Source organism: Dermacentor silvarum, chromosome 7 (assembly GCF_013339745.2).
Source record: "Dermacentor silvarum isolate Dsil-2018 chromosome 7, BIME_Dsil_1.4, whole genome shotgun sequence".
NCBI classification, from domain to species: domain Eukaryota; kingdom Metazoa; phylum Arthropoda; class Arachnida; order Ixodida; family Ixodidae; genus Dermacentor; species Dermacentor silvarum.
Genome location: NC_051160.1, coordinates 131,449,921 through 131,457,976, shown reverse-complemented (window position 1 = coordinate 131,457,976; position 8,056 = coordinate 131,449,921). Strand labels below are relative to the sequence as shown.

The window sequence follows — 8,056 nt, the reverse complement described above, 5'->3', positions numbered from 1 at the left end:
CAACCTACGCCCGAAAAGGAAAAATCCACAAAAAGCAGTCTCCCACTTTGACAAGAAAAAACATTCTCTTCTACGACTCCCAAATTATTTCTAATGAAAACAGCGCACCCCGCGGAAGTTCCAACAGCATGTGATACACAAACATTGTATCTATTGCGGAACTGCAGCACCATGCGATCCGTCTGTTCTTCGCTTTCTATCTTAGTTTCCTGCACCGCCGCTATATCAATATCTGTTTCCGAGAAAAGCCGCCTAAGCTGGTATTGCCGCTTTCTGGCACAAAGACCGCGAACATTTAGGGTAGCAAGACGGAGTGCAGTGTTTTGGGCCATCATTGTAGTTTGTGAAGAACAAACGGACCGCATGGCACCCACCTCATGCGTCTGCGGTCGGTGCTGCCTTCGCCTCTTGCACGAACCTTCCGTAGCTGCCTGGGCAGCCTCCGGAAGGCGCAGTTCGTGTCCTTATCGTTGTTCTCCATCGTCCCTTGGGGTTGGCTTGGTCTTGTAGATAACTAGAAGAGATACCGCGAGGCACACGCGCATCGCGGTTACGTCGGCGGCGTGCCTGCCGCCTTACGGTCGGGTGGTATATTCGGCCGTGGTCTGATCAGTGACCGCCGGGTGATGGCCGCCTTTGGCGGCGGTCCGTCGGAGTTCCCTGCAATCAGGGCTTCGTTCTCGTCCAACGTCGCATCGTGGCCGCGCTTGCTGACAGTGGCGCCGCTTGCTGCCTCGCTTACGTCATGACGGCCGGCTCTTCGCATGACGGTGACTGCGCTGGGACGTCGTGCACTTTGACGGCGCCCGTGGCTTCACCTACTGTGTCGGTCACTTTTGGGCTTTCGTCGTTGGTGCTTGTATCCTGCAGCTTGTCGGGAGGGGCTAACGTTGCCGCATCATGCGCCTCGACCTTCGGCGTGGCTTCGCTTGCGGCTTCCTCAGCGTCGGCCTCGTCCATGATGAGTTCTGCGGTGTCATCTCCTCCAACTGGCCCTGGGACACTTGCGTACGTCTTCACGCACTCACTTTCTTCGTGTCCAAAACGCCGACAGTGCGTGCAGCGAGGAACTCGGCACTCACGTCGGATATGGCCCTTGCTATGACACCGCAGGCATAGTGGCGCTCTTCCCGGCGCGACAAGGAGGGCCATGTCACCGGCGACGCGCAGCTGGTGTGGAAGGTCGTCTACCTTAATTCCATTATGGAGCTTGAGGCGCACGAGGCGCGTCGTCGACCCCTTGTCCTGGATTCCTTGAACCCTCCACTTTTCCTTAGAGACGTCGGTCACTTTCCCGTACGGGGCAAGCGCTACACGTACATCTTCGTCCGCCACGTTAAACAGAAGCCAATGAAGCTGGAGGCGTACGTCCTGGTTCGTCGGGTCGATAACCAAACATCGTTGGCCCTTCACTTTCATTTCGCCACAAGCCAAAGCTTTCTTCATGCCCTCTGTGCTCTTGAAGGTCACCGCCCACACGTGGCTCATCTGATAAGCCCCCAACGCTATCACGTCGGGGAGCAATTCCAGACGTGCCAACGTATCCCGGAAATGTTCGACTCGGTAGGGCCTCGCACGAACATCCGCATGCAAAAATAAAGTGTTGAAAACACTACGACCTGAAGGCAGTGTAGGCTAAATAACTTCGTATCCTTCGGCATCCGTTCCGTCCATCCTGTTACCGCGGCTGTTAGTAGCCGCAACCACCGCTCCTTGGGAGCACATGATACACACGTCCGTAGGCTTTCGCGGCCGGAAGTGGAATCCTAGACCAACGAGCCACCGTTGCTTATGTGTGAGAAAGTAACGCACTGATCACCGTTTTCAGTGCCGTGCTGCAACAACAAAGAAGAGCCGCCTTACGCTTGTTATGAAACCTGTCGTCGAGGCTGGTGGAGCAGAAACTTATCTAAGAGAGCGCTCACCACGGTGCAGTGCCGTTATCTGTGCCAAAAAAGAAAAACAGAAACGGGCTCGTCCGGGATTTGAACCCAGGGACCTCTCGCACCCTAAGCGAGAATCATACCCCTAGACCAACGAGCCACTTTTTTTTCTTTCCTGGTATTTCATTAACATGTCATCCAATAAAAAATTCACTAATTGTGCATAGTCATAGAAAGGTGGGTACAATGAGTCACACACAGAACAACAGAAGAAGCACTGTTCCGCTTTAAAAGGGTGGTAAGGCTAAGCACCTCACCAAAATGGGGTACCAGTCCGGTCGAACATCAAGTCCATCATAAACATTCTTTAGGTGCACAGTCATCTGGATGAAATTTACTCTTGTGGGTACAACCGGTTCGGCATTGCGGTCCATCATTCGCGTCTTCCACAGACTGCATTCCCATGAGAAAGAACACGTCGAAAGGTACACTGTCATCATGGGTCGGCAGTAGATATCGCACTGTATGGGGGTTGATTTCAAGGTCTTTCTTTCGAGTCCGTTGGAGGATGTCCCAAAATAGAATGGCATCTTTGCAGCCAATAAAACAGTGTTCAATTGTCTCTGGAAAATCACAAAGACGACAATTAACAGAAGTCACAAATGTACCCTTTTTCTGTAGCCATGTTTTTTCCGGTAAAGTTTCACTTTGAAGTTCGTAAAAGAATGTTTTGCAGCATGGGGATATATACATTTTACGAACTAGCTTTAGTACATCGTGGCCTGGCCATTCAATGTATAGTGATCGGTAAAATGGAGGCGGAAAAAAGCATGGACAGTAAATCTTTGTATAACTTTTTACGTGACACGGAGTACAAGTATTCAGTAGAAAACCGAACTGTCAGGAAACGAACCGCCAAATAAACCTCCTGCATGAACCCCAACAAGCATAAAGGCTAAGAAAATTTGAAGAAACAACTAAATCAGGTAAAGCATCAACAAGTGTGACTTGCATGAATGACAGAATTATAGGATGTGAAGGATCGCGAAAAAAGAAGAAACGGGACACTGTTTGCCGCACGTAAAGATGCACTAAGCCGAGCCCACCCTCACTAACTGGTCTAAAAACATTGTCTCTCCTCATGGGCTCGAAAGTGGAAGACCATATGAAAGTTGCAAAATTCGGTGAAAGCGTTGGATGTAGAGCCTGGCACAGTGAATAACTTGCAATACGTAGTAAATTTTAGTTGCTAAAAACTTATTGCAGGCTTCAGCCATTCCGAAAATAGAAAGTCGGTATGGAAGGAATGTCTGAGTGTAACTTTGCAAGGCTGAAACCCGTTCTTTCCAATAGTGCGCGCTTAATTTATATGCGTCTAGCGGCACGCCAAGATACGTTGGCGGAACATGAGTCCACTTAATGCCTGCAAACTGTTCTGGCTTATAACTCCAGGAGCCGAACCATAAGCCTAAGCTTTTCGAGGAGTTCATTTGTGCTCCTGATACGCTGCCAAATTTCTCTATTGTAGCTAGAACCTTTTCAACACTAGGCTTATCTGTGCAGAAGAACGCTAGATCATCTGCGTAAGCTAACACTTTAACCTCATTACCCAGTATGTTGAAGCCATGGATGGAACTTGACTGAATTACGCTTAAGCATAGTGGTTCCAGGTAAAGGGCGAAGAGTAGTGGGGACATCGGGCATCCTTGTTTGACCGAAGAGCAGATAGCAACGGGTTTGGAGAGATGTCAATTAATAAATAAACGAGTAGAACAATGTGTGTAGCAAAGCCTAACTCCTTTAAGCACAATGGAGCCAATATTGGCGTGTTCCAGAAGAGAAAATAAATAGGAATGACTGACTCGATCAAAAGTGTCACGGTCTCAGGGTGGAAAACACGACGCAAGGAACGTTTGGGTTAAGAAAAGCCTTTATGGGACATGAACACAAGAAAAATACAAATATTAAGAAAACACGCGTTATCAAACTAATATCTAAACCCTAACATACAACAAACTATATACAAAACTGGTTAATTACAAATACTATCTTAAGTCCTCGCACACGACGTATTAAACAGTTCAAAATATTTACATTAAGTCCCTTGACGTGGCCACGTCACGTCGTCGTCGCTGCTTCCGACGACAATTTGTTGGGCCCGCTGATGCGTCGTAGAGTCGGCGTCGCTGATTCCGACGTTCGGCCCTCGGTTGAGCTGGTCAGGAGGTCAGGATGGTGGGGTGACCTGCGCGCCTGGAGCGCCCGGTCAACTCCGCAAGCCTGCAGATCGTAGCCGCAGGGAATCCGGGAAGCAGCGCCGTAAGCCCGTAGCTGCGGCTTCCGATGGGGCGTTCGCTCAGCTCGCGGGTCGTGGCCGCGGCAGCTGACGCACAGCTTCCATTGGGTTGCCGCCGTCTCCGCGATTCACCCGTCCTGTTAGGCCTCCAGCTCCTTCTGCCTGCCTGCGTCCCAGAGCGTAGCTGGGCTGCTCTCTTCGGCTACGTGTCCCTTATCCCATTGGCCACGTAGCTGCGCGTGCACTTTTGCGCTTCTTCTTTTGCTTTCATGTTGTATTCCTTTTAGTGAGACTCTCTTATTTTCTAACTTCTTTCTTTATTTCTGTCATCGACTCCACGTGTCTTCTTGTTCTCTTCTTATGCTTTTTCTTTTTCTTTCTTTCTTCATTTTGTGGCTCATGACATATGCCCACCTTCAAGAGTTTTTCCATGTGAAAAAACTGCTTCTTCCTTGTACTGGATATATCCGCCGTCTTCACACGTCGTTGTAGCATTAGCCCTTGATGGCTTTCACCATTTTTGTCATTTGCACCACTGGGTACCTTCCCCGCACACCACTTCACTTCACTTCACTAATTCACTGCACTGTACACATCGTCGAGATCACCATTGCACACAAAACAGTCATTGTCCAATACTCCTAAACCACAACACTGCTAGGGTAAACCCTTAATAACACTTGTCACGCTATGTACTATGAAGTTCTACTCATAAAATCTGCTCCAACATTTTCTCTTCCCTTGATGTATTCCACGTGGAAACTATATTCTTGAAGGGCAAGGCTCCATCTCATCACTCTGGAATTAGTCAACTTTGCTTTATTTAGGAACTCAAGGGGTTGGTGATCTGTCTGCACCCTAAAATGTTTTCCATACAGGTATATGTCAAACCGTTTGGCTGCCCATACAAGAGCTAAACATTCTTTTTCCACAGTCGAGTAGTGCCTTTCCCTTTCGAGCAATCGTTTGTTTGCATAGAATACCGGATGTAATACATTGTCGTTTTCTTGCAGCAACACCGCCCCAAGCGCTTTCTCTGAAGCATCTGTGCGCAAAACTATTTCGCTTTCTAAGTTGGGCGCCACCAGAATGGGAGGATTGGCCATGTGCTGCTTGAGTGTTTCAAATGTGTCCTGTTGCGCTTTTGCCCATTTCACTATATTGCTTGCACCTTTCTTTGTTAATTCCACCAAAGGATCAGCTATCTCCGCATAATGTGGAATGAAGTCCCTGTAAAATCCCGTCAATCCCAGAAAAAACTGTACTTCTTTCTTGTTCTTCGGTGGGTTTGCTTCTTGAATCTTCTCTAGTATTTCCTCTTTCGTTGAAATGCGTCCCATGCCTAACTTGTGTCCCAAAAATGACACCGCATGAAAACCAAATTCACACTTCGTTGGCTTGATGGTCAGCTTGGCTTCCTGTAATCTATAAAATAATCCTTCTAATGCTTCCAGGTGCTCTTCCCAAGTGTCTGTTGCCACCAAAATATTGTCAATATTATGTTCTACGTTTTTCAGACCGTGAAGTACTCTTCTCATGAGTTTCGTAAATACTGCAGCGGCTGTCTTTAGTCCAAATGGCATGTACTTGAATTGAAATAGCCCATTTGTACTTGAAAATGCCGTCTTTTCTTTGGATGTCTTCTCCATGGGTATTTGCCAGAACCTTTCGCTAAGTCAAGCTTTGAAAAGAACTTTTTTCTTGCCACCTTTGCAAAAACAACGTCCACTCTTGGTATTGGCTCAGAGTCAGACACTAATACGCTGTTTAACCTCCTGAAGTCTACACAAAGCCTATTAGAGCCGTCTGGTTTCTTCACAACGACCAGAGGTGCGTTGTAAGCTGATGTAGACCTCTCAATGATGTCTTGACGTAACATCTCGTCAACTTCCTTCTCGATAGACTCTTGAACCACCAGTGGCAATGGGTATTGTTCGACGTACACTGGTGTGTCCGTGGTGCATTCTAACTTGCACTCAATCACATTTGTTCTTCCTGGGAGGCCTGAGAATAACTTCTCATACTTTTGCAATAATGATTTTAACTCTGCTGCTTCTTCTCCGTCCAGACATGGATTAATGACTGCTTTTTTCTAGCCCCATGGTTTTCTTGTAGTTGTAGGTGTGTACTTCCAAGTCTTCTTTCTCTTCTGTGACTACCATGTTGACAAGTTCGGATTCTTGCGAATTAGGTCTCTCTTCATATTTCTTTAACATGTTGATGTGAAATACTTTTTTAGAATCATTCACCAGGAGTTCGTAATGCATCTCGTTCCTTTTCTGGATTACCTCGAATGGTCCCTTCCACTGCATCAACAGTTTGTTTCCATCACTGGGTAGAAGGATAAGAGCTTTGTCTCCTGGATTGAGTCGTCTTGTCACCGCCTTCTTGTTGTAATAGGTCTTATAGCATTCTTTGGCTTCCTCCAAACTACGATGTGCTAACTTGCACGTTTCTTCCAGCTTCTCTCGAAGTTCCAACACGTAGGTGTATGTTGTTTTGACTTCGGTGTCGAGTCCTTCATTTGCCCATACCTCCTTGAGGATAGTTAACGGACCTCTAACCGCGCGTCCATACAACATCTCGAACAGTGAAAAATTGAGACTTGCTTGTGGCACTTCTCTGTATGCAAACAATAATGCTGGTAGGTAACGGTCCCAATCCGTAGGTCTTTCTTGACACATCTTCTTTATCATGTTCTTCAATGTGCCATTAAATCTTTCTACCAGGCCATTCGCCATAGGATGATACGGCGTTGTGAGCAACTGCTTTATCGAGAGCAACCTGTTGAACTCCTTCATTAGGTTAGATGTGAAGTTGGATCCCCGGTCACTAAGGATTTCTCGGGGCAGACCATACCGAGAGAACATCTCTATTAGAGCCTCGGCAACCTGAATTGAATCTATGCCTTTTAATGCGATGGCTTCTGGATATCTTGTCGCCATATCGACCATCGTGAGAACATAGCGGTTTCCTTTTGCTGATACCGGCTTTATTGGACCTACGATGTCTATCGCTACTCTCTGAAATGGCATGTCAATGGTAGGCATATTCCCAAGTGGAACTCGTTTCACTCGTCCTTTCGGAATCGTCCGCTGGCAAATGTCACAGGATTTTACATATCGTTTTACCTCGCTTTGTAGTCCTGGCCAGAAGAATTCTTCTGTGATCCTTGCCACCGTTCGTTTTATGCCTTGGTGCCCGGCGATGATGCTGTCGTGTCCCAAATTCAAGACCGTCCGTCGTAGTGGTTTAGGAACCACCAACTGCATCACTTCTCTGCCCGAAGTAAACTTGCATCTTCTGTACAACAACCCATTTTTCTTCTGGAATTCAAAAATGGTTCTTCCTCTTTTATTTGTAGCCAGACTCTCCTTCATTCTCAAAGCAGGCTTGTAGTGAATCATTCTTTTTTTGCATTTCTGCAAATTCTGTTGGCGTCACAGCAAGTACTTCGGTTGTAGGTATCTTCAGTGCCCTCAATGTTTGCTGCGTACTTGATCTTGTGGATATCGCCGACGACACTGCTGGACTATTCTCCGTAGTCTTAATTCTTTGTGTCGTCATGTTAGGATCACGCTCCTGCTGTTTTTCTTTCGCTTTTCCCGTGTGGGTGCAGCTGCTCTTCCACTTGATATCTGGGTCATCGACGCTTCTTACCCCTGGTAGATTGCCCAATATTAAATCATATAGTGGCTTATCTACACACTTCACTATCAGCCATCGGGAGTAGTAGGGAGTAGAAACTTGAATTCTGGCCTCAGGTAAATGCCTAACCGAGCTGTCAACCATGATAACCGCCGCTGTTTCTCCTGTTAGTTCTTGCTCTCGAATCAAACTCCGTCTCACCAAGGCCGTGTTGGTCCCACTATCTCGA

General features: G+C 47.1%; 1 non-coding gene and 1 pseudogene across 1 annotated transcript; both read right to left on the bottom strand.

Annotated features, from left to right (window-relative positions):
* Positions 1-738: 738 nt before the first annotated feature.
* LOC119459183 (uncharacterized) lies at positions 739-1,791 on the bottom strand (annotated as a pseudogene).
* Positions 1,792-1,970: 179 nt separating this feature from the next.
* Positions 1,971-2,043, bottom strand: Trnap-agg (transfer RNA proline (anticodon AGG)). Its single transcript has one exon. It is a non-coding gene; the product is annotated as a tRNA-Pro (tRNA).
* Between the last annotated feature and the right edge of the window lie 6,013 nt (positions 2,044-8,056).